Source organism: Mycteria americana, chromosome 19 (assembly GCF_035582795.1).
Source record: "Mycteria americana isolate JAX WOST 10 ecotype Jacksonville Zoo and Gardens chromosome 19, USCA_MyAme_1.0, whole genome shotgun sequence".
NCBI lineage: Eukaryota > Metazoa > Chordata > Aves > Ciconiiformes > Ciconiidae > Mycteria > Mycteria americana.
The window spans coordinates 3,031,033-3,054,771 of record NC_134383.1 but is presented as its reverse complement, the minus strand read 5'-3'; positions in this window follow the sequence as shown (position 1 = coordinate 3,054,771).

Sequence of the window (23,739 nt, the reverse complement as noted above, 5' to 3'; positions counted from 1 at the left end):
CCCCTTGGCGTGTTGAGGCCCCTCTGGGCCTCCATGCAGCCCGGGGGGCAGGTCTGAGGCTCTCCTCTCCTGCTCGGGGGTAGGGATGGCTCCCCAGGCCTTGGCTGCGCAGAGCTCGCTCTCTCTTCCGGGAAGTTCTGTTTGTGTGTCCCTGTCCCTGTCCTTGTTGGTGTGAGTGAGCGAGCGAGTGAGCTTGTCCTTTAGGCCCCTGTTCAAATCGCTGCAGCTTAGCTTAAACTTCCCAGGAGGGAGAGAAGGGCTCTGTGCAGCAACGGGGGGGTCCCCTCTGAGCCCACGAGCGGAGGGAGGGTCCGGGCTTGCCCCTTCTTTCGAAGGACAGAGCGAAGCCGCTTAGTTGTAGCGCGGGCAGCGCGACCCGCCTGTAGTCAGGGCCTGGGTCTCTGCCTGCGTGGCTGCCTGTCCTGCTGGCGACCTGCCAGCGTGACAGCCCCAGACCTGGGGCGCGTGTCACGAGCCGTGGAGCCCTCTGTCCCCAGGAGCAGCCCGACCTCCCTGTAGGCAGGGCTGAGGGGCTGCTTTAGCCAGCCAACAGGAGCGAGCCCTCCCTCGCCCTTGAGAAGGGTGCAGGTTGAGGAAGCGCTGTGCCGGAGGGCGCGGTCCCGCCTTTGGCGCTGCTTTTGGCTGGGGTGACCTCCCTCTGCCGTTGGGGTCGAGGTCGCTCCCTGGGCTCCCGAAGACGTGGTGTTGTGCTGCAGCCAGGACGGCCAGCCCGTAACTCGGGCGCAGGCGGGAGCCTCGGGCTCCGTGGGGCTTGTTGGGAGCGAGTGCCGAGCCGAGGGGGACCGCCCTGTAAGTAGGGCTGTGCGCACCCCCGGTGCTCGGAGGGACCCCCTGTAAGCAGGCGGGTGCCCCTGGCCCCGGCCTTTCAGAGGCGTGGGGCCGGGCGTGTGTCTTCCCTGTCCTTGGGGCTGGGGCCCCGGCCCCCCGGCCTGTGGCCGCGAAGCTCCACTGCCTGGCTGTTGAGTCTCGTTCCTGTTGCTGTGGGGGAAGGCCGAGCTCTCTGGCTCCCTGGGTGTCGACCTGCCTGTAATCGGGGTCCGGGTCTGGGAGCCTTTGTGCTCAGCTGGCAGCCTGTGTGGGGTGACCGCCCCGTTAGCGGGGTGCGGGTCAGGGTGCCCCTGAATCGGAGAGAAGGAGCCTCCGTGGGCCTTTGGGACCAGGGCTGCCCTGTAAGCCAGGGCCCGGCCAGTGCCCTGGAGTCCCGGGCGCTTTGCAGTCCAGGCAGCGGCTCGAGCCCCCTGTAAGCAGGGGCGCGGCCTCTTTGGCCGCTGCTTTGCCGGCCCAGCTTCATTTGCCCAGGGTGCCCGCCTCCGAGCCCAGCTCCAGCGCCGGCTGGAACTCCGCTGCGTGTCGCTTTGGTGAGACGAGCTGAAGTCGGAGGCTTTTGCGGGGCTGGGGGCCGGGTGGTGCCTTTGGGGAGCTCCCTCTGGGGTTGTGGGGGTCCCTGTTCCCTTCAGGCAGAGGAGTTGGCGCTTCTCGGGCCTAACTGTGTCCTCCTTCCTTGGCAGCAGCTGGCAGAGGAGAAAGAAGAGGCATCGTGTGGAACGGCGAGGCAAGAGTGAGCGAGAAGAGGAGCGGTGTCGGGCTGAAGAGGGGGCACGAGAAAGGCACTCTGGGCAAAGGGACCTCCCTGTCACCAGGGCGCGGTCCCGTAAGAGCATCGCAGGCACCTTTGGGGTGCCCTGGCTGGCTTTGTGCTGGGCGACCTCCCTGTAACCAGGGCTCGGTCTTTGCTTTTGTTGTCATTGGCCTTTTGCCGTCTCGCTCCTTTGGCTGCCCGGAGAGAGCGGCAACCCTGTAAGGAGGGTGAGAGCCGCCGTCTCCGCACCCGAGGGGGAAATGGAGCTCTCTGGACCCCAAGCCCACCCTGTAAGCAGGGGAGGGCCGTTTCCCAACTGCCGTGTCACGGCAGTTGCCCCTTGGCCACCCGTGAAGCCCCTTGGCGTGTTGAGGCCCCTCTGGGCCTCCATGCAGCCCGGGGGGCAGGTCTGAGGCTCTCCTCTCCTGCTCGGGGGTAGGGATGGCTCCCCAGGCCTTGGCTGCGCAGAGCTCGCTCTCTCTTCCGGGAAGTTCTGTTTGTGTGTCCCTGTCCCTGTCCTTGTTGGTGTGAGTGAGCGAGCGAGTGAGCTTGTCCTTTAGGCCCCTGTTCAAATCGCTGCAGCTTAGCTTAAACTTCCCAGGAGGGAGAGAAGGGCTCTGTGCAGCAACGGGGGGGTCCCCTCTGAGCCCACGAGCGGAGGGAGGGTCCGGGCTTGCCCCTTCTTTCGAAGGACAGAGCGAAGCCGCTTAGTTGTAGCGCGGGCAGCGCGACCCGCCTGTAGTCAGGGCCTGGGTCTCTGCCTGCGTGGCTGCCTGTCCTGCTGGCGACCTGCCAGCGTGACAGCCCCAGACCTGGGGCGTGTGTCACGAGCCGTGGAGCCCTCTGTCCCCAGGAGCAGCCCGACCTCCCTGTAGGCAGGGCTGAGGGGCTGCTTTAGCCAGCCAACAGGAGCGAGCCCTCCCTCGCCCTTGAGAAGGGTGCAGGTTGAGGAAGCGCTGTGCCGGAGGGCGCGGTCCCGCCTTTGGCGCTGCTTTTGGCTGGGGTGACCTCCCTCTGCCGTTGGGGTCGAGGTCGCTCCCTGGGCTCCCGAAGACGTGGTGTTGTGCTGCAGCCAGGACGGCCAGCCCGTAACTCGGGCGCAGGCGGGAGCCTCGGGCTCCGTGGGGCTTGTTGGGAGCGAGTGCCGAGCCGAGGGGGACCGCCCTGTAAGTAGGGCTGTGCGCACCCCCGGTGCTCGGAGGGACCCCCTGTAAGCAGGCGGGTGCCCCTGGCCCCGGCCTTTCAGAGGCGTGGGGCCGGGCGTGTGTCTTCCCTGTCCTTGGGGCTGGGGCCCCGGCCCCCCGGCCTGTGGCCGCGAAGCTCCACTGCCTGGCTGTTGAGTCTCGTTCCTGTTGCTGTGGGGGAAGGCCGAGCTCTCTGGCTCCCTGGGTGTCGACCTGCCTGTAATCGGGGTCCGGGTCTGGGAGCCTTTGTGCTCAGCTGGCAGCCTGTGTGGGGTGACCGCCCCGTTAGCGGGGTGCGGGTCAGGGTGCCCCTGAATCGGAGAGAAGGAGCCTCCGTGGGCCTTTGGGACCAGGGCTGCCCTGTAAGCCAGGGCCCGGCCAGTGCCCTGGAGTCCCGGGCGCTTTGCAGTCCAGGCAGCGGCTCGAGCCCCCTGTAAGCAGGGGCGCGGCCTCTTTGGCCGCTGCTTTGCCGGCCCAGCTTCATTTGCCCAGGGTGCCCGCCTCCGAGCCCAGCTCCAGCGCCGGCTGGAACTCCGCTGCGTGTCGCTTTGGTGAGACGAGCTGAAGTCGGAGGCTTTTGCGGGGCTGGGGGCCGGGTGGTGCCTTTGGGGAGCTCCCTCTGGGGTTGTGGGGGTCCCTGTTCCCTTCAGGCAGAGGAGTTGGCGCTTCTCGGGCCTAACTGTGTCCTCCTTCCTTGGCAGCAGCTGGCAGAGGAGAAAGAAGAGGCATCGTGTGGAACGGCGAGGCAAGAGTAAGCGAGAAGAGGAGCGGCGTCGGGCTGAAGAGGGGGCACGAGAAAGGCACTCTGGGCAAAGGGACCTCCCTGTCACCAGGGCGCGGTCCCGTAAGAGCATCGCAGGCACCTTTGGGGTGCCCTGGCTGGCTTTGTGCTGGGCGACCTCCCTGTAACCAGGGCTCGGTCTTTGCTTTTGTTGTCATTGGCCTTTTGCCGTCTCGCTCCTTTGGCTGCCCGGAGAGAGCGGCAACCCTGTAAGGAGGGTGAGAGCCGCCGTCTCCGCACCCGAGGGGGAAATGGAGCTCTCTGGACCCCAAGCCCACCCTGTAAGCAGGGGAGGGCCGTTTCCCAACTGCCGTGTCACGGCAGTTGCCCCTTGGCCACCCGTGAAGCCCCTTGGCGTGTTGAGGCCCCTCTGGGCCTCCATGCAGCCCGGGGGGCAGGTCTGAGGCTCTCCTCTCCTGCTCGGGGGTAGGGATGGCTCCCCAGGCCTTGGCTGCGCAGAGCTCGCTCTCTCTTCCGGGAAGTTCTGTTTGTGTGTCCCTGTCCCTGTCCTTGTTGGTGTGAGTGAGCGAGCGAGTGAGCTTGTCCTTTAGGCCCCTGTTCAAATCGCTGCAGCTTAGCTTAAACTTCCCAGGAGGGAGAGAAGGGCTCTGTGCAGCAACGGGGGGGTCCCCTCTGAGCCCACGAGCGGAGGGAGGGTCCGGGCTTGCCCCTTCTTTCGAAGGACAGAGCGAAGCCGCTTAGTTGTAGCGCGGGCAGCGCGACCCGCCTGTAGTCAGGGCCTGGGTCTCTGCCTGCGTGGCTGCCTGTCCTGCTGGCGACCTGCCAGCGTGACAGCCCCAGACCTGGGGCGCGTGTCACGAGCCGTGGAGCCCTCTGTCCCCAGGAGCAGCCCGACCTCCCTGTAGGCAGGGCTGAGGGGCTGCTTTAGCCAGCCAACAGGAGCGAGCCCTCCCTCGCCCTTGAGAAGGGTGCAGGTTGAGGAAGCGCTGTGCCGGAGGGCGCGGTCCCGCCTTTGGCGCTGCTTTTGGCTGGGGTGACCTCCCTCTGCCGTTGGGGTCGAGGTCGCTCCCTGGGCTCCCGAAGACGTGGTGTTGTGCTGCAGCCAGGACGGCCAGCCCGTAACTCGGGCGCAGGCGGGAGCCTCGGGCTCCGTGGGGCTTGTTGGGAGCGAGTGCCGAGCCGAGGGGGACCGCCCTGTAAGTAGGGCTGTGCGCACCCCCGGTGCTCGGAGGGACCCCCTGTAAGCAGGCGGGTGCCCCTGGCCCCGGCCTTTCAGAGGCGTGGGGCCGGGCGTGTGTCTTCCCTGTCCTTGGGGCTGGGGCCCCGGCCCCCCGGCCTGTGGCCGCGAAGCTCCACTGCCTGGCTGTTGAGTCTCGTTCCTGTTGCTGTGGGGGAAGGCCGAGCTCTCTGGCTCCCTGGGTGTCGACCTGCCTGTAATCGGGGTCCGGGTCTGGGAGCCTTTGTGCTCAGCTGGCAGCCTGTGTGGGGTGACCGCCCCGTTAGCGGGGTGCGGGTCAGGGTGCCCCTGAATCGGAGAGAAGGAGCCTCCGTGGGCCTTTGGGACCAGGGCTGCCCTGTAAGCCAGGGCCCGGCCAGTGCCCTGGAGTCCCGGGCGCTTTGCAGTCCAGGCAGCGGCTCGAGCCCCCTGTAAGCAGGGGCGCGGCCTCTTTGGCCGCTGCTTTGCCGGCCCAGCTTCATTTGCCCAGGGTGCCCGCCTCCGAGCCCAGCTCCAGCGCCGGCTGGAACTCTGCTGCGTGTCGCTTTGGTGAGACGAGCTGAAGTCGGAGGCTTTTGCGGGGCTGGGGGCCGGGTGGTGCCTTTGGGGAGCTCCCTCTGGGGTTGTGGGGGTCCCTGTTCCCTTCAGGCAGAGGAGTTGGCGCTTCTCGGGCCTAACTGTGTCCTCCTTCCTTGGCAGCAGCTGGCAGAGGAGAAAGAAGAGGCATCGTGTGGAACGGCGAGGCAAGAGTGAGCGAGAAGAGGAGCGGCGTCGGGCTGAAGAGGGGGCACGAGAAAGGCACTCTGGGCAAAGGGACCTCCCTGTCACCAGGGCGCGGTCCCGTAAGAGCATCGCAGGCACCTTTGGGGTGCCCTGGCTGGCTTTGTGCTGGGCGACCTCCCTGTAACCAGGGCTCGGTCTTTGCTTTTGTTGTCATTGGCCTTTTGCCGTCTCGCTCCTTTGGCTGCCCGGAGAGAGCGGCAACCCTGTAAGGAGGGTGAGAGCCGCCGTCTCCGCACCCGAGGGGGAAATGGAGCTCTCTGGACCCCAAGCCCACCCTGTAAGCAGGGGAGGGCCGTTTCCCAACTGCCGTGTCACGGCAGTTGCCCCTTGGCCACCCGTGAAGCCCCTTGGCGTGTTGAGGCCCCTCTGGGCCTCCATGCAGCCCGGGGGGCAGGTCTGAGGCTCTCCTCTCCTGCTCGGGGGTAGGGATGGCTCCCCAGGCCTTGGCTGCGCAGAGCTCGCTCTCTCTTCCGGGAAGTTCTGTTTGTGTGTCCCTGTCCCTGTCCTTGTTGGTGTGAGTGAGCGAGCGAGTGAGCTTGTCCTTTAGGCCCCTGTTCAAATCGCTGCAGCTTAGCTTAAACTTCCCAGGAGGGAGAGAAGGGCTCTGTGCAGCAACGGGGGGGTCCCCTCTGAGCCCACGAGCGGAGGGAGGGTCCGGGCTTGCCCCTTCTTTCGAAGGACAGAGCGAAGCCGCTTAGTTGTAGCGCGGGCAGCGCGACCCGCCTGTAGTCAGGGCCTGGGTCTCTGCCTGCGTGGCTGCCTGTCCTGCTGGCGACCTGCCAGCGTGACAGCCCCAGACCTGGGGCGCGTGTCACGAGCCGTGGAGCCCTCTGTCCCCAGGAGCAGCCCGACCTCCCTGTAGGCAGGGCTGAGGGGCTGCTTTAGCCAGCCAACAGGAGCGAGCCCTCCCTCGCCCTTGAGAAGGGTGCAGGTTGAGGAAGCGCTGTGCCGGAGGGCGCGGTCCCGCCTTTGGCGCTGCTTTTGGCTGGGGTGACCTCCCTCTGCCGTTGGGGTCGAGGTCGCTCCCTGGGCTCCCGAAGACGTGGTGTTGTGCTGCAGCCAGGACGGCCAGCCCGTAACTCGGGCGCAGGCGGGAGCCTCGGGCTCCGTGGGGCTTGTTGGGAGCGAGTGCCGAGCCGAGGGGGACCGCCCTGTAAGTAGGGCTGTGCGCACCCCCGGTGCTCGGAGGGACCCCCTGTAAGCAGGCGGGTGCCCCTGGCCCCGGCCTTTCAGAGGCGTGGGGCCGGGCGTGTGTCTTCCCTGTCCTTGGGGCTGGGGCCCCGGCCCCCCGGCCTGTGGCCCCGGCCCCCCGGCCTGTGGCCGCGAAGCTCCACTGCCTGGCTGTTGAGTCTCGTTCCTGTTGCTGTGGGGGAAGGCCGAGCTCTCTGGCTCCCTGGGTGTCGACCTGCCTGTAATCGGGGTCCGGGTCTGGGAGCCTTTGTGCTCAGCTGGCAGCCTGTGTGGGGTGACCGCCCCGTTAGCGGGGTGCGGGTCAGGGTGCCCCTGAATCGGAGAGAAGGAGCCTCCGTGGGCCTTTGGGACCAGGGCTGCCCTGTAAGCCAGGGCCCGGCCAGTGCCCTGGAGTCCCGGGCGCTTTGCAGTCCAGGCAGCGGCTCGAGCCCCCTGTAAGCAGGGGCGCGGCCTCTTTGGCCGCTGCTTTGCCGGCCCAGCTTCATTTGCCCAGGGTGCCCGCCTCCGAGCCCAGCTCCAGCGCCGGCTGGAACTCCGCTGCGTGTCGCTTTGGTGAGACGAGCTGAAGTCGGAGGCTTTTGCGGGGCTGGGGGCCGGGTGGTGCCTTTGGGGAGCTCCCTCTGGGGTTGTGGGGGTCCCTGTTCCCTTCAGGCAGAGGAGTTGGCGCTTCTCGGGCCTAACTGTGTCCTCCTTCCTTGGCAGCAGCTGGCAGAGGAGAAAGAAGAGGCATCGTGTGGAACGGCGAGGCAAGAGTAAGCGAGAAGAGGAGCGGCGTCGGGCTGAAGAGGGGGCACGAGAAAGGCACTCTGGGCAAAGGGACCTCCCTGTCACCAGGGCGCGGTCCCGTAAGAGCATCGCAGGCACCTTTGGGGTGCCCTGGCTGGCTTTGTGCTGGGCGACCTCCCTGTAACCAGGGCTCGGTCTTTGCTTTTGTTGTCATTGGCCTTTTGCCGTCTCGCTCCTTTGGCTGCCCGGAGAGAGCGGCAACCCTGTAAGGAGGGTGAGAGCCGCCGTCTCCGCACCCGAGGGGGAAATGGAGCTCTCTGGACCCCAAGCCCACCCTGTAAGCAGGGGAGGGCCGTTTCCCAACTGCCGTGTCACGGCAGTTGCCCCTTGGCCACCCGTGAAGCCCCTTGGCGTGTTGAGGCCCCTCTGGGCCTCCATGCAGCCCGGGGGGCAGGTCTGAGGCTCTCCTCTCCTGCTCGGGGGTAGGGATGGCTCCCCAGGCCTTGGCTGCGCAGAGCTCGCTCTCTCTTCCGGGAAGTTCTGTTTGTGTGTCCCTGTCCCTGTCCCTGTCCTTGTTGGTGTGAGTGAGCGAGCGAGTGAGCTTGTCCTTTAGGCCCCTGTTCAAATCGCTGCAGCTTAGCTTAAACTTCCCAGGAGGGAGAGAAGGGCTCTGTGCAGCAACGGGGGGGTCCCCTCTGAGCCCACGAGCGGAGGGAGGGTCCGGGCTTGCCCCTTCTTTCGAAGGACAGAGCGAAGCCGCTTAGTTGTAGCGCGGGCAGCGCGACCCGCCTGTAGTCAGGGCCTGGGTCTCTGCCTGCGTGGCTGCCTGTCCTGCTGGCGACCTGCCAGCGTGACAGCCCCAGACCTGGGGCGCGTGTCACGAGCCGTGGAGCCCTCTGTCCCCAGGAGCAGCCCGACCTCCCTGTAGGCAGGGCTGAGGGGCTGCTTTAGCCAGCCAACAGGAGCGAGCCCTCCCTCGCCCTTGAGAAGGGTGCAGGTTGAGGAAGCGCTGTGCCGGAGGGCGCGGTCCCGCCTTTGGCGCTGCTTTTGGCTGGGGTGACCTCCCTCTGCCGTTGGGGTCGAGGTCGCTCCCTGGGCTCCCGAAGACGTGGTGTTGTGCTGCAGCCAGGACGGCCAGCCCGTAACTCGGGCGCAGGCGGGAGCCTCGGGCTCCGTGGGGCTTGTTGGGAGCGAGTGCCGAGCCGAGGGGGACCGCCCTGTAAGTAGGGCTGTGCGCACCCCCGGTGCTCGGAGGGACCCCCTGTAAGCAGGCGGGTGCCCCTGGCCCCGGCCTTTCAGAGGCGTGGGGCCGGGCGTGTGTCTTCCCTGTCCTTGGGGCTGGGGCCCCGGCCCCCCGGCCTGTGGCCCCGGCCCCCCGGCCTGTGGCCGCGAAGCTCCACTGCCTGGCTGTTGAGTCTCGTTCCTGTTGCTGTGGGGGAAGGCCGAGCTCTCTGGCTCCCTGGGTGTCGACCTGCCTGTAATCGGGGTCCGGGTCTGGGAGCCTTTGTGCTCAGCTGGCAGCCTGTGTGGGGTGACCGCCCCGTTAGCGGGGTGCGGGTCAGGGTGCCCCTGAATCGGAGAGAAGGAGCCTCCGTGGGCCTTTGGGACCAGGGCTGCCCTGTAAGCCAGGGCCCGGCCAGTGCCCTGGAGTCCCGGGCGCTTTGCAGTCCAGGCAGCGGCTCGAGCCCCCTGTAAGCAGGGGCGCGGCCTCTTTGGCCGCTGCTTTGCCGGCCCAGCTTCATTTGCCCAGGGTGCCCGCCTCCGAGCCCAGCTCCAGCGCCGGCTGGAACTCCGCTGCGTGTCGCTTTGGTGAGACGAGCTGAAGTCGGAGGCTTTTGCGGGGCTGGGGGCCGGGTGGTGCCTTTGGGGAGCTCCCTCTGGGGTTGTGGGGGTCCCTGTTCCCTTCAGGCAGAGGAGTTGGCGCTTCTCGGGCCTAACTGTGTCCTCCTTCCTTGGCAGCAGCTGGCAGAGGAGAAAGAAGAGGCATCGTGTGGAACGGCGAGGCAAGAGTGAGCGAGAAGAGGAGCGGCGTCGGGCTGAAGAGGGGGCACGAGAAAGGCACTCTGGGCAAAGGGACCTCCCTGTCACCAGGGCGCGGTCCCGTAAGAGCATCGCAGGCACCTTTGGGGTGCCCTGGCTGGCTTTGTGCTGGGCGACCTCCCTGTAACCAGGGCTCGGTCTTTGCTTTTGTTGTCATTGGCCTTTTGCCGTCTCGCTCCTTTGGCTGCCCGGAGAGAGCGGCAACCCTGTAAGGAGGGTGAGAGCCGCCGTCTCCGCACCCGAGGGGGAAATGGAGCTCTCTGGACCCCAAGCCCACCCTGTAAGCAGGGGAGGGCCGTTTCCCAACTGCCGTGTCACGGCAGTTGCCCCTTGGCCACCCGTGAAGCCCCTTGGCGTGTTGAGGCCCCTCTGGGCCTCCATGCAGCCCGGGGGGCAGGTCTGAGGCTCTCCTCTCCTGCTCGGGGGTAGGGATGGCTCCCCAGGCCTTGGCTGCGCAGAGCTCGCTCTCTCTTCCGGGAAGTTCTGTTTGTGTGTCCCTGTCCCTGTCCTTGTTGGTGTGAGCGAGCGAGTGAGCTTGTCCTTTAGGCCCCTGTTCAAATCGCTGCAGCTTAGCTTAAACTTCCCAGGAGGGAGAGAAGGGCTCTGTGCAGCAACGGGGGGGTCCCCTCTGAGCCCACGAGCAGAGGGAGGGTCCGGGCTTGCCCCTTCTTTCGAAGGACAGAGCGAAGCCGCTTAGTTGTAGCGCGGGCAGCGCGACCCGCCTGTAGTCAGGGCCTGGGTCTCTGCCTGCGTGGCTGCCTGTCCTGCTGGCGACCTGCCAGCGTGACAGCCCCAGACCTGGGGCGCGTGTCACGAGCCGTGGAGCCCTCTGTCCCCAGGAGCAGCCCGACCTCCCTGTAGGCAGGGCTGAGGGGCTGCTTTAGCCAGCCAACAGGAGCGAGCCCTCCCTCGCCCTTGAGAAGGGTGCAGGTTGAGGAAGCGCTGTGCCGGAGGGCGCGGTCCCGCCTTTGGCGCTGCTTTTGGCTGGGGTGACCTCCCTCTGCCGTTGGGGTCGAGGTCGCTCCCTGGGCTCCCGAAGACGTGGTGTTGTGCTGCAGCCAGGACGGCCAGCCCGTAACTCGGGCGCAGGCGGGAGCCTCGGGCTCCGTGGGGCTTGTTGGGAGCGAGTGCCGAGCCGAGGGGGACCGCCCTGTAAGTAGGGCTGTGCGCACCCCCGGTGCTCGGAGGGACCCCCTGTAAGCAGGCGGGTGCCCCTGGCCCCGGCCTTTCAGAGGCGTGGGGCCGGGCGTGTGTCTTCCCTGTCCTTGGGGCTGGGGCCCCGGCCCCCCGGCCTGTGGCCGCGAAGCTCCACTGCCTGGCTGTTGAGTCTCGTTCCTGTTGCTGTGGGGGAAGGCCGAGCTCTCTGGCTCCCTGGGTGTCGACCTGCCTGTAATCGGGGTCCGGGTCTGGGAGCCTTTGTGCTCAGCTGGCAGCCTGTGTGGGGTGACCGCCCCGTTAGCGGGGTGCGGGTCAGGGTGCCCCTGAATCGGAGAGAAGGAGCCTCCGTGGGCCTTTGGGACCAGGGCTGCCCTGTAAGCCAGGGCCCGGCCAGTGCCCTGGAGTCCCGGGCGCTTTGCAGTCCAGGCAGCGGCTCGAGCCCCCTGTAAGCAGGGGCGCGGCCTCTTTGGCCGCTGCTTTGCCGGCCCAGCTTCATTTGCCCAGGGTGCCCGCCTCCGAGCCCAGCTCCAGCGCCGGCTGGAACTCCGCTGCGTGTCGCTTTGGTGAGACGAGCTGAAGTCGGAGGCTTTTGCGGGGCTGGGGGCCGGGTGGTGCCTTTGGGGAGCTCCCTCTGGGGTTGTGGGGGTCCCTGTTCCCTTCAGGCAGAGGAGTTGGCGCTTCTCGGGCCTAACTGTGTCCTCCTTCCTTGGCAGCAGCTGGCAGAGGAGAAAGAAGAGGCATCGTGTGGAACGGCGAGGCAAGAGTGAGCGAGAAGAGGAGCGGCGTCGGGCTGAAGAGGGGGCACGAGAAAGGCACTCTGGGCAAAGGGACCTCCCTGTCACCAGGGCGCGGTCCCGTAAGAGCATCGCAGGCACCTTTGGGGTGCCCTGGCTGGCTTTGTGCTGGGCGACCTCCCTGTAACCAGGGCTCGGTCTTTGCTTTTGTTGTCATTGGCCTTTTGCCGTCTCGCTCCTTTGGCTGCCCGGAGAGAGCGGCAACCCTGTAAGGAGGGTGAGAGCCGCCGTCTCCGCACCCGAGGGGGAAATGGAGCTCTCTGGACCCCAAGCCCACCCTGTAAGCAGGGGAGGGCCGTTTCCCAACTGCCGTGTCACGGCAGTTGCCCCTTGGCCACCCGTGAAGCCCCTTGGCGTGTTGAGGCCCCTCTGGGCCTCCATGCAGCCCGGGGGGCAGGTCTGAGGCTCTCCTCTCCTGCTCGGGGGTAGGGATGGCTCCCCAGGCCTTGGCTGCGCAGAGCTCGCTCTCTCTTCCGGGAAGTTCTGTTTGTGTGTCCCTGTCCCTGTCCCTGTCCTTGTTGGTGTGAGTGAGCGAGCGAGTGAGCTTGTCCTTTAGGCCCCTGTTCAAATCGCTGCAGCTTAGCTTAAACTTCCCAGGAGGGAGAGAAGGGCTCTGTGCAGCAACGGGGGGGTCCCCTCTGAGCCCACGAGCGGAGGGAGGGTCCGGGCTTGCCCCTTCTTTCGAAGGACAGAGCGAAGCCGCTTAGTTGTAGCGCGGGCAGCGCGACCCGCCTGTAGTCAGGGCCTGGGTCTCTGCCTGCGTGGCTGCCTGTCCTGCTGGCGACCTGCCAGCGTGACAGCCCCAGACCTGGGGCGCGTGTCACGAGCCGTGGAGCCCTCTGTCCCCAGGAGCAGCCCGACCTCCCTGTAGGCAGGGCTGAGGGGCTGCTTTAGCCAGCCAACAGGAGCGAGCCCTCCCTCGCCCTTGAGAAGGGTGCAGGTTGAGGAAGCGCTGTGCCGGAGGGCGCGGTCCCGCCTTTGGCGCTGCTTTTGGCTGGGGTGACCTCCCTCTGCCGTTGGGGTCGAGGTCGCTCCCTGGGCTCCCGAAGACGTGGTGTTGTGCTGCAGCCAGGACGGCCAGCCCGTAACTCGGGCGCAGGCGGGAGCCTCGGGCTCCGTGGGGCTTGTTGGGAGCGAGTGCCGAGCCGAGGGGGACCGCCCTGTAAGTAGGGCTGTGCGCACCCCCGGTGCTCGGAGGGACCCCCTGTAAGCAGGCGGGTGCCCCTGGCCCCGGCCTTTCAGAGGCGTGGGGCCGGGCGTGTGTCTTCCCTGTCCTTGGGGCTGGGGCCCCGGCCCCCCGGCCTGTGGCCGCGAAGCTCCACTGCCTGGCTGTTGAGTCTCGTTCCTGTTGCTGTGGGGGAAGGCCGAGCTCTCTGGCTCCCTGGGTGTCGACCTGCCTGTAATCGGGGTCCGGGTCTGGGAGCCTTTGTGCTCAGCTGGCAGCCTGTGTGGGGTGACCGCCCCGTTAGTGGGGTGCGGGTCAGGGTGCCCCTGAATCGGAGAGAAGGAGCCTCCGTGGGCCTTTGGGACCAGGGCTGCCCTGTAAGCCAGGGCCCGGCCAGTGCCCTGGAGTCCCGGGCGCTTTGCAGTCCAGGCAGCGGCTCGAGCCCCCTGTAAGCAGGGGCGCGGCCTCTTTGGCCGCTGCTTTGCCGGCCCAGCTTCATTTGCCCAGGGTGCCCGCCTCCGAGCCCAGCTCCAGCGCCGGCTGGAACTCCGCTGCGTGTCGCTTTGGTGAGACGAGCTGAAGTCGGAGGCTTTTGCGGGGCTGGGGGCCGGGTGGTGCCTTTGGGGAGCTCCCTCTGGGGTTGTGGGGGTCCCTGTTCCCTTCAGGCAGAGGAGTTGGCGCTTCTCGGGCCTAACTGTGTCCTCCTTCCTTGGCAGCAGCTGGCAGAGGAGAAAGAAGAGGCATCGTGTGGAACGGCGAGGCAAGAGTGAGCGAGAAGAGGAGCGGCGTCGGGCTGAAGAGGGGGCACGAGAAAGGCACTCTGGGCAAAGGGACCTCCCTGTCACCAGGGCGCGGTCCCGTAAGAGCATCGCAGGCACCTTTGGGGTGCCCTGGCTGGCTTTGTGCTGGGCGACCTCCCTGTAACCAGGGCTCGGTCTTTGCTTTTGTTGTCATTGGCCTTTTGCCGTCTCGCTCCTTTGGCTGCCCGGAGAGAGCGGCAACCCTGTAAGGAGGGTGAGAGCCGCCGTCTCCGCACCCGAGGGGGAAATGGAGCTCTCTGGACCCCAAGCCCACCCTGTAAGCAGGGGAGGGCCGTTTCCCAACTGCCGTGTCACGGCAGTTGCCCCTTGGCCACCCGTGAAGCCCCTTGGCGTGTTGAGGCCCCTCTGGGCCTCCATGCAGCCCGGGGGGCAGGTCTGAGGCTCTCCTCTCCTGCTCGGGGGTAGGGATGGCTCCCCAGGCCTTGGCTGCGCAGAGCTCGCTCTCTCTTCCGGGAAGTTCTGTTTGTGTGTCCCTGTCCCTGTCCCTGTCCTTGTTGGTGTGAGTGAGCGAGCGAGTGAGCTTGTCCTTTAGGCCCCTGTTCAAATCGCTGCAGCTTAGCTTAAACTTCCCAGGAGGGAGAGAAGGGCTCTGTGCAGCAACGGGGGGGTCCCCTCTGAGCCCACGAGCGGAGGGAGGGTCCGGGCTTGCCCCTTCTTTCGAAGGACAGAGCGAAGCCGCTTAGTTGTAGCGCGGGCAGCGCGACCCGCCTGTAGTCAGGGCCTGGGTCTCTGCCTGCGTGGCTGCCTGTCCTGCTGGCGACCTGCCAGCGTGACAGCCCCAGACCTGGGGCGCGTGTCACGAGCCGTGGAGCCCTCTGTCCCCAGGAGCAGCCCGACCTCCCTGTAGGCAGGGCTGAGGGGCTGCTTTAGCCAGCCAACAGGAGCGAGCCCTCCCTCGCCCTTGAGAAGGGTGCAGGTTGAGGAAGCGCTGTGCCGGAGGGCGCGGTCCCGCCTTTGGCGCTGCTTTTGGCTGGGGTGACCTCCCTCTGCCGTTGGGGTCGAGGTCGCTCCCTGGGCTCCCGAAGACGTGGTGTTGTGCTGCAGCCAGGACGGCCAGCCCGTAACTCGGGCGCAGGCGGGAGCCTCGGGCTCCGTGGGGCTTGTTGGGAGCGAGTGCCGAGCCGAGGGGGACCGCCCTGTAAGTAGGGCTGTGCGCACCCCCGGTGCTCGGAGGGACCCCCTGTAAGCAGGCGGGTGCCCCTGGCCCCGGCCTTTCAGAGGCGTGGGGCCGGGCGTGTGTCTTCCCTGTCCTTGGGGCTGGGGCCCCGGCCCCCCGGCCTGTGGCCGCGAAGCTCCACTGCCTGGCTGTTGAGTCTCGTTCCTGTTGCTGTGGGGGAAGGCCGAGCTCTCTGGCTCCCTGGGTGTCGACCTGCCTGTAATCGGGGTCCGGGTCTGGGAGCCTTTGTGCTCAGCTGGCAGCCTGTGTGGGGTGACCGCCCCGTTAGCGGGGTGCGGGTCAGGGTGCCCCTGAATCGGAGAGAAGGAGCCTCCGTGGGCCTTTGGGACCAGGGCTGCCCTGTAAGCCAGGGCCCGGCCAGTGCCCTGGAGTCCCGGGCGCTTTGCAGTCCAGGCAGCGGCTCGAGCCCCCTGTAAGCAGGGGCGCGGCCTCTTTGGCCGCTGCTTTGCCGGCCCAGCTTCATTTGCCCAGGGTGCCCGCCTCCGAGCCCAGCTCCAGCGCCGGCTGGAACTCCGCTGCGTGTCGCTTTGGTGAGACGAGCTGAAGTCGGAGGCTTTTGCGGGGCTGGGGGCCGGGTGGTGCCTTTGGGGAGCTCCCTCTGGGGTTGTGGGGGTCCCTGTTCCCTTCAGGCAGAGGAGTTGGCGCTTCTCGGGCCTAACTGTGTCCTCCTTCCTTGGCAGCAGCTGGCAGAGGAGAAAGAAGAGGCATCGTGTGGAACGGCGAGGCAAGAGTGAGCGAGAAGAGGAGCGGCGTCGGGCTGAAGAGGGGGCACGAGAAAGGCACTCTGGGCAAAGGGACCTCCCTGTCACCAGGGCGCGGTCCCGTAAGAGCATCGCAGGCACCTTTGGGGTGCCCTGGCTGGCTTTGTGCTGGGCGACCTCCCTGTAACCAGGGCTCGGTCTTTGCTTTTGTTGTCATTGGCCTTTTGCCGTCTCGCTCCTTTGGCTGCCCGGAGAGAGCGGCAACCCTGTAAGGAGGGTGAGAGCCGCCGTCTCCGCACCCGAGGGGGAAATGGAGCTCTCTGGACCCCAAGCCCACCCTGTAAGCAGGGGAGGGCCGTTTCCCAACTGCCGTGTCACGGCAGTTGCCCAACTGCCGTGTCACGGCAGTTGCCCCTTGGCCACCCGTGAAGCCCCTTGGCGTGTTGAGGCCCCTCTGGGCCTCCATGCAGCCCGGGGGGCAGGTCTGAGGCTCTCCTCTCCTGCTCGGGGGTAGGGATGGCTCCCCAGGCCTTGGCTGCGCAGAGCTCGCTCTCTCTTCCGGGAAGTTCTGTTTGTGTGTCCCTGTCCCTGTCCCTGTCCTTGTTGGTGTGAGTGAGCGAGCGAGTGAGCTTGTCCTTTAGGCCCCTGTTCAAATCGCTGCAGCTTAGCTTAAACTTCCCAGGAGGGAGAGAAGGGCTCTGTGCAGCAACGGGGGGGTCCCCTCTGAGCCCACGAGCGGAGGGAGGGTCCGGGCTTGCCCCTTCTTTCGAAGGACAGAGCGAAGCCGCTTAGTTGTAGCGCGGGCAGCGCGACCCGCCTGTAGTCAGGGCCTGGGTCTCTGCCTGCGTGGCTGCCTGTCCTGCTGGCGACCTGCCAGCGTGACAGCCCCAGACCTGGGGCGCGTGTCACGAGCCGTGGAGCCCTCTGTCCCCAGGAGCAGCCCGACCTCCCTGTAGGCAGGGCTGAGGGGCTGCTTTAGCCAGCCAACAGGAGCGAGCCCTCCCTCGCCCTTGAGAAGGGTGCAGGTTGAGGAAGCGCTGTGCCGGAGGGCGCGGTCCCGCCTTTGGCGCTGCTTTTGGCTGGGGTGACCTCCCTCTGCCGTTGGGGTCGAGGTCGCTCCCTGGGCTCCCGAAGACGTGGTGTTGTGCTGCAGCCAGGACGGCCAGCCCGTAACTCGGGCGCAGGCGGGAGCCTCGGGCTCCGTGGGGCTTGTTGGGAGCGAGTGCCGAGCCGAGGGGGACCGCCCTGTAAGTAGGGCTGTGCGCACCCCCGGTGCTCGGAGGGACCCCCTGTAAGCAGGCGGGTGCCCCTGGCCCCGGCCTTTCAGAGGCGTGGGGCCGGGCGTGTGTCTTCCCTGTCCTTGGGGCTGGGGCCCCGGCCCCCCGGCCTGTGGCCGCGAAGCTCCACTGCCTGGCTGTTGAGTCTCGTTCCTGTTGCTGTGGGGGAAGGCCGAGCTCTCTGGCTCCCTGGGTGTCGACCTGCCTGTAATCGGGGTCCGGGTCTGGGAGCCTTTGTGCTCAGCTGGCAGCCTGTGTGGGGTGACCGCCCCGTTAGCGGGGTGCGGGTCAGGGTGCCCCTGAATCGGAGAGAAGGAGCCTCCGTGGGCCTTTGGGACCAGGGCTGCCCTGTAAGCCAGGGCCCGGCCAGTGCCCTGGAGTCCCGGGCGCTTTGCAGTCCAGGCAGCGGCTCGAGCCCCCTGTAAGCAGGGGCGCGGCCTCTTTGGCCGCTGCTTTGCCGGCCCAGCTTCATTTGCCCAGGGTGCCCGCCTCCGAGCCCAGCTCCAGCGCCGGCTGGAACTCCGCTGCGTGTCGCTTTGGTGAGACGAGCTGAAGTCGGAGGCTTTTGCGGGGCTGGGGGCCGGGTGGTGCCTTTGGGGAGCTCCCTCTGGGGTTGTGGGGGTCCCTGTTCCCTTCAGGCAGAGGAGTTGGCGCTTCTCGGGCCTAACTGTGTCCTCCTTCCTTGGCAGCAGCTGGCAGAGGAGAAAGAAGAGGCATCGTGTGGAACGGCGAGGCAAGAGTGAGCGAGAAGAGGAGCGGCGTCGGGCTGAAGAGGGGGCACGAGAAAGGCACTCTGGGCAAAGGGACCTCCCTGTCACCAGGGCGCGGTCCCGTAAGAGCATCGCAGGCACCTTTGGGGTGCCCTGGCTGGCTTTGTGCTGGGCGACCTCCCTGTAACCAGGGCTCGGTCTTTGCTTTTGTTGTCATTGGCCTTTTGCCGTCTCGCTCCTTTGGCTGCCCGGAGAGAGCGGCAACCCTGTAAGGAGGGTGAGAGCCGCCGTCTCCGCACCCGAGGGGGAAATGGAGCTCTCTGGACCCCAAGCCCACCCTGTAAGCAGGGGAGGGCCGTTTCCCAACTGCCGTGTCACGGCAGTTGCCCCTTGGCCACCCGTGAAGCCCCTTGGCGTGTTGAGGCCCCTCTGGGCCTCCATGCAGCCCGGGGGGCAGGTCTGAGGCTCTCCTCTCCTGCTCGGGGGTAGGGATGGCTCCCCAGGCCTTGGCTGCGCAGAGCTCGCTCTCTCTTCCGGGAAGTTCTGTTTGTGTGTCCCTGTCCCTGTCCTTGTTGGTGTGAGTGAGCGAGCGAGTGAGCTTGTCCTTTAGGCCCCTGTTCAAATCGCTGTAGCTTAGCTTAAACTTCCCAGGAGGGAGAGAAGGGCTCTGTGCAGCAACGGGGGGGTCCCCTCTGAGCCCACGAGCGGAGGGAGGGTCCGGGCTTGCCCCTTCTTTCGAAGGACAGAGCGAAGCCGCTTAGTTGTAGCGCGGGCAGCGCGACCCGCCTGTAGTCAGGGCCTGGGTCTCTGCCTGCGTGGCTGCCTGTCCTGCTGGCGACCTGCCAGCGTGACAGCCCCAGACCTGGGGCGCGTGTCACGAGCCGTGGAGCCCTCTGTCCCCAGGAGCAGCCCGACCTCCCTGTAGGCAGGGCTGAGGGGCTGCTTTAGCCAGCCAACAGGAGCGAGCCCTCCCTCGCCCTTGAGAAGGGTGCAGGTTGAGGAAGCGCTGTGCCGGAGGGCGCGGTCCCGCCTTTGGCGCTGCTTTTGGCTGGGGTGACCTCCCTCTGCCGTTGGGGTCGAGGTCGCTCCCTGGGCTCCCGAAGACGTGGTGTTGTGCTGCAGCCAGGACGGCCAGCCCGTAACTCGGGCGCAGGCGGGAGCCTCGGGCTCCGTGGGGCTTGTTGGGAGCGAGTGCCGAGCCGAGGGGGACCGCCCTGTAAGTAGGGCTGTGCGCACCCCCGGTGCTCGGAGGGACCCCCTGTAAGCAGGCGGGTGCCCCTGGCCCCGGCCTTTCAGAGGCGTGGGGCCGGGCGTGTGTCTTCCCTGTCCTTGGGGCTGGGGCCCCGGCCCCCCGGCCTGTGGCCCCGGCCCCCCGGCCTGTGGCCGCGAAGCTCCACTGCCTGGCTGTTGAGTCTCGTTCCTGTTGCTGTGGGGGAAGGCCGAGCTCTCTGGCTCCCTGGGTGTCGACCTGCCTGTAATCGGGGTCCAGGTCTGGGAGCCTTTGTGCTCAGCTGGCAGCCTGTGTGGGGTGACCGCCCCGTTAGCGGGGTGCGGGTCAGGGTGCCCCTGAATCGGAGAGAAGGAGCCTCCGTGGGCCTTTGGGACCAGGGCTGCCCTGTAAGCCAGGGCCCGGCCAGTGCCCTGGAGTCCCGGGCGCTTTGCAGTCCAGGCAGCGGCTCGAGCCCCCTGTAAGCAGGGGCGCGGCCTCTTTGGCCGCTGCTTTGCCGGCCCAGCTTCATTTGCCCAGGGTGCCCGCCTCCGAGCCCAGCTCCAGCGCCAGCTGGAACTCCGCTGCGTGTCGCTTTGGTGAGACGAGCTGAAGTCGGAGGTTTTTGCAGGGGTGCTTGGGATTGTCATCATATTTCCCCATAGACGGAGTTCCTGTTGAGAGCTTTCCTTACGGTTTGTTTTTGTACCACATGTGTAGGTATGGGGAATGGGTTATCTTTCTATGATGGAGCGTTTCTTTTCTGGTAGAACTGTTCTTTTAGGCTGTTTAGGCTGATTTTGTGGTGGTTTTGTCTTTCTATATATTTGGTTTTATTGCCTTTTTTCTACAGGTGGAAAGCAGGTGGATTTCAGCATGTGACAAAACATTGTCTTTTCTGTCCCGGAATGGTATCTGTGATTTCCTTTTTTCCATTAGTCTATGTTATGGGTTCTCAATAAAATTCTTTTTCAAACTCTGTTTTTTAGTCATAGTGGTTTTCATGCTCAGTTCTTTTATTCATGCTTTTAAGATTGTATTCAATGCGTTTTTACTTTTGTAACAGTAGTTGCATTTGTTACTGTCATGACGTTGTTGTGTATTTGTCTTTGGTGCTTCCATATGGAATCTCGGGTATCACCAGCTGGTGTCCAAGTAGGTGACATTGCAGTACTGTAGCAGACATATTATGGGACAGAGCTCTGGAACCACTAGTGGGTCTCCAGAGGTGCTCCAGTCCCTGCCCAACTAGTGCGCGGGGCCTGTTCCTCTCACCCAGCCCCTGGCCACCCTGTCTTGCTTGGAAGTGGGGTTCCCTGGGGGTGGAGTTCCTATACCCACTGTAGCAGAGAATTTGCTCGAACAAGGGGATGCAGAAATTCTTTTCAAAATAAAAAAATGGGAGCGTAGCTCCATTGCTATACTTTGGGTTATTTATGTATGTGTTTTATTGTGCACTTGCTTGTAAGTAGCTCTCCAATCACAAAAATGCTGGTGTAGATTAAGGGAGCAGTTAAAGGATGGGGTGTTTGTGGGCCTGTGTAACACTACTGCAGTATTTTGGGGGTCTGGAGTGCTCACTGGCAAGAGCTTGGCTGGAACACTCCAAAAGGCAGGTGAGCTTCTGCAGCTTTTAGTGTGTCACTGCTTCTTGCCAGGTGGTTTGTTTACAGAAAAATATAAAGCTGTGCGTTTAACAGACAGGATATTGTTAAGTTGTTAAAAGCATTACATGGATTAATAAACCATGTAAATTATCTTAAAAGAATAGGAGAGTAAGTTAATTGTAATCAAATGCTGGCTGGCAGGATCCCAAATTCCATTAGGAATAAACGTTTAGCCAAGTGGTATGTAGTGTCTGATTCTGAACATGCTCAAGCTATTTGCAGCCACGTGGAGAGATTTTTTCCAGTAAACATAGGCAGGGGGGGTTTACTTTTTGCATTAAAGACATTTAAAAGTTGTAGAGGTTTATTCTTTATGCAGTGCCCTTGTTTATTTCTAGTAATGGTACATAGCTATGTGGTTCTTCATCTGTCGGTGCCAGAGAAAAGGGCCTCTAAACAGAGCAGCTAAGCTTGTCCCAGCATCTGGTGTTCTTGCCTTGCCCTGGAAAATATGAAGGGTTTGGGATAAACCCCCTGTTTCATGAGAGTGACAGTTTTGCTGTGAAACTCCTGGGGAGAGGTTTTGGTGTTACTTAAAGGAGTAAATAGGCAGCTGTTGCAATATCGAAGTGGGATCTTGCAAAGAGCTGTTAATGCAGGATGGACAGCGCTGCCTTGTATGGCTGTGGTACCCATCATACTTTTCTCCATGGGGGTCTTGCCAGTGATGTCCTCCTTTCAAGCTGTTTCATTTTGATGGTCGTGGTTACAGAGCAGACAGTAATTGCCAGCTGTGCAGCTGTCCCTTGATGAAGTTCTCAAAGTGAGAAGGGTGCTGGTCTGTTTCTTGTTATATATGTAGTACTATTCGGCCAAAGTTAAACTGTGCTTGAAATGGAAGGGCCTCAGCTTGTTCAGTTACTAATATTTTAGATAAAGCAGCCATAGCTCAGAAAGATGACAAGATCATGACGGGGAGCTAATCTTCTTTCCAACATGCAAACCAAAACTGCGTTTAAGGTTTATCTTTCTAGGGAAATGGTGGTGACAGGGTGAAACTTAGAGTTAAGGAAGATTTTGCTGCCAACTTATGCTTGTAAATGACAAAGTGCACTCAATGCAAAAGGCAGTCCTCAGATTTTACTATGGAGGAAATATGTTTTACTGACACTTTTTGGAAGACTTCAAAGTTCACCTTGGAGTAGTTTCTTAAGTTTAAGGTTACTGACAGCATTGTACAAATTAGGCTTATGCTAAATCTCCAACTGAACTTTCCCAAAAATTGCTTGCTATTGATAATTTGGCTCCAGAGACTTGAGTTCTTTCAGTACAGATGATGTTCTCAAAAGGGTACTTCTTCAGGATGACTGAGGCCCATTTAACACTGTTTATCACAATACAGGAGTTCTAGCCCTTTCCATAACACTACCTTTCTGGTAAAAGGCAGGTCCTTCAGACACAGCCTCATTTTTTCTGCTTTACCATCTTAGAGGCGAAGCAAGACTAGCTGGGCAAAATCCTATCATGTCTTGTACATCCTTCTACTTCTCTCTCTTTGGTTAAGTGCTGAATTGTGAAGGCTGTGCTGCTCCTGGCCCATGGAGCCAGAGCCCTGGCTGAGTGTTGCTTTTCCCTGGCAGGAACTCCACTTTTGAGCAAACTTTGGCTCCCTGGAAGTGCCTGTCTTTGGTGCTCCAAAGGTGCAGAAACAGCTGGGGAGGAGTCAATGAGAGCTGTTGTATTACAGGGCAAAAGGCTCATGCTGGGCTAAGGCTGGGCCCTCTTGCCTGCCTTGAGTGCTAGTACGATGGAAAAAGCCCAAGACAACAGCATTTGCAGATGTTTGATGGTGTGCTGTTGGAAACAATCTTCTGTAGTATAGCATAAATGAAGCGATTGCGACTGTTTGGTGGATGTCCTCCGACTACTGCCTTGGTGCTTGTAGTAACTCGGTGAGTGTGCTGAAGAGCACTGACACAAGCACAGGTCTTTAGTGGGTGCCTGGGTATCTCCTCTGTTGCTACAATCAAGATTTTTTTTCTTTCCCTTTTATTTCTAACTTTTATTCATGGCTTTGGGTTTCTCTTTACAAAAGCTCAGTGATTATTTTTGACTGCGCTGTCTTTATTGGCAATCTGTCTCCTAGAGACCAGTATTTCAAATCAGAGGGTTGGCCTGGACAAAAAAGGAAGGAATTTCTTCAGGACATGTTTTTCTGTGGCAAATCTGATGCACAGAGATATGAAGTGACCCACTTCCTGTCCCTGAAGGAGACTGTAGAAGAGATGAGGACAGGGGACTTGGGCTTCCTAGCTCTGCTGCAAGAGCCCAGAAACACAAGGTTCTCCAGCCTCCTAAGCAAACAGAAGCAGACAACAATGAGCAAAAAGCTGCCTGGGAAGCACTTGAAAATCTCTCTCTGCTCTAAACAATTTGTCGTTATGGACTGGGAGGAATTACTGAGTGACTAAGGACATCACAAGTCTGGTTGCACGGCCAGATGTGGCTCAAGGGATGCTGGTGTTTGTGGCTTGATGCTGAGAGAAGGGTAATGCAGAGACCAGGGCTTGCCAAGTGCCTCTGAGGAGAGCCAGCATCAGGCTCTGGGCAGGCGGTGCTGTCTCCCCCTCTGCCCTGGCGCTCAGGTGTCCTTGGGGCAGGAGGGCTAAGGAGGCATGCTGGCAGCGCAGCCTTGCTGGTTCCTATCGGCTGCAGAGAAGGCAGGGAGCAGGGGGAAGCCCTTCCTCACTCAGCCCGGGTACACGCTCCTATTGTCCCTGCTAACAATGGGGGAGATGAGCGAGCGCAGGAGCTGATGACACAAACCCAAGTGCGGGGAGCAGCTGGCTGGCTGCTAAAGGGAAGCACTGTATGTGCTGTAGCGACAGCCCCTGCCCTTCCAGCACTGCCAGGGTGAGCGCCAGGCCTGGGCCTCCCTCTCTCACCAGTCCTTCTGATGGTCTCCAGCCTCAGTGTAGAACTGAGCTTTGTTCTGTGCCTGATAAAGGGCAAACCTGCCTGCCTGCCGCTAACCTGCCTTTCTCCAGAGTGAGGAGCTTCCTGACTCGCTTGGAGCACAGGGGACCCTGCAGGCAGTTGCTTCTGGTGGCTCTTCTCCTCTGGAACTATCCACAGGACCCTGTGTGGTGGGAGTTAACCATCCTGGCCTGATAGTTTCTTCATAAATAAGGAACGCTAATAAACAGTTTCCATTTCTTAAGGCCCAGCAGGTAGGAGGAGAAAATTCAGGGAAGCTATTTCTACTTTCTGTAGCTTGCATTATTCATTTCTCCTGAGACAGAGAGGAGAAAGCTAGGCTGGGAAGGGGGAGCAGCAGCAGTGCTGTGCTCTATGCCCCTTTCTCTGTCTAGCATCTTCCTAGGAGGCCCCTAGGAGCTTCTCCTTTTCCACACAGGTAAGTTTCCACACAACAAAGGGGTTTAAAGTTGCTCTGGGAATCAGCTGTCTGTCTGGGGCTCCTAATGCTGCACAACCTGGCATCAGCCCCCATAGATACTCCCCTTGATTGCCATCTTAAGGGGGGACAGTGTGTCACACTGTCACAGGTTAAAGTGTTCAGCAGGTGGAGGAGGGGAGTTTCACCATCTGAAGTGGCATCTTTTCCCAGTTCCAACTTTCT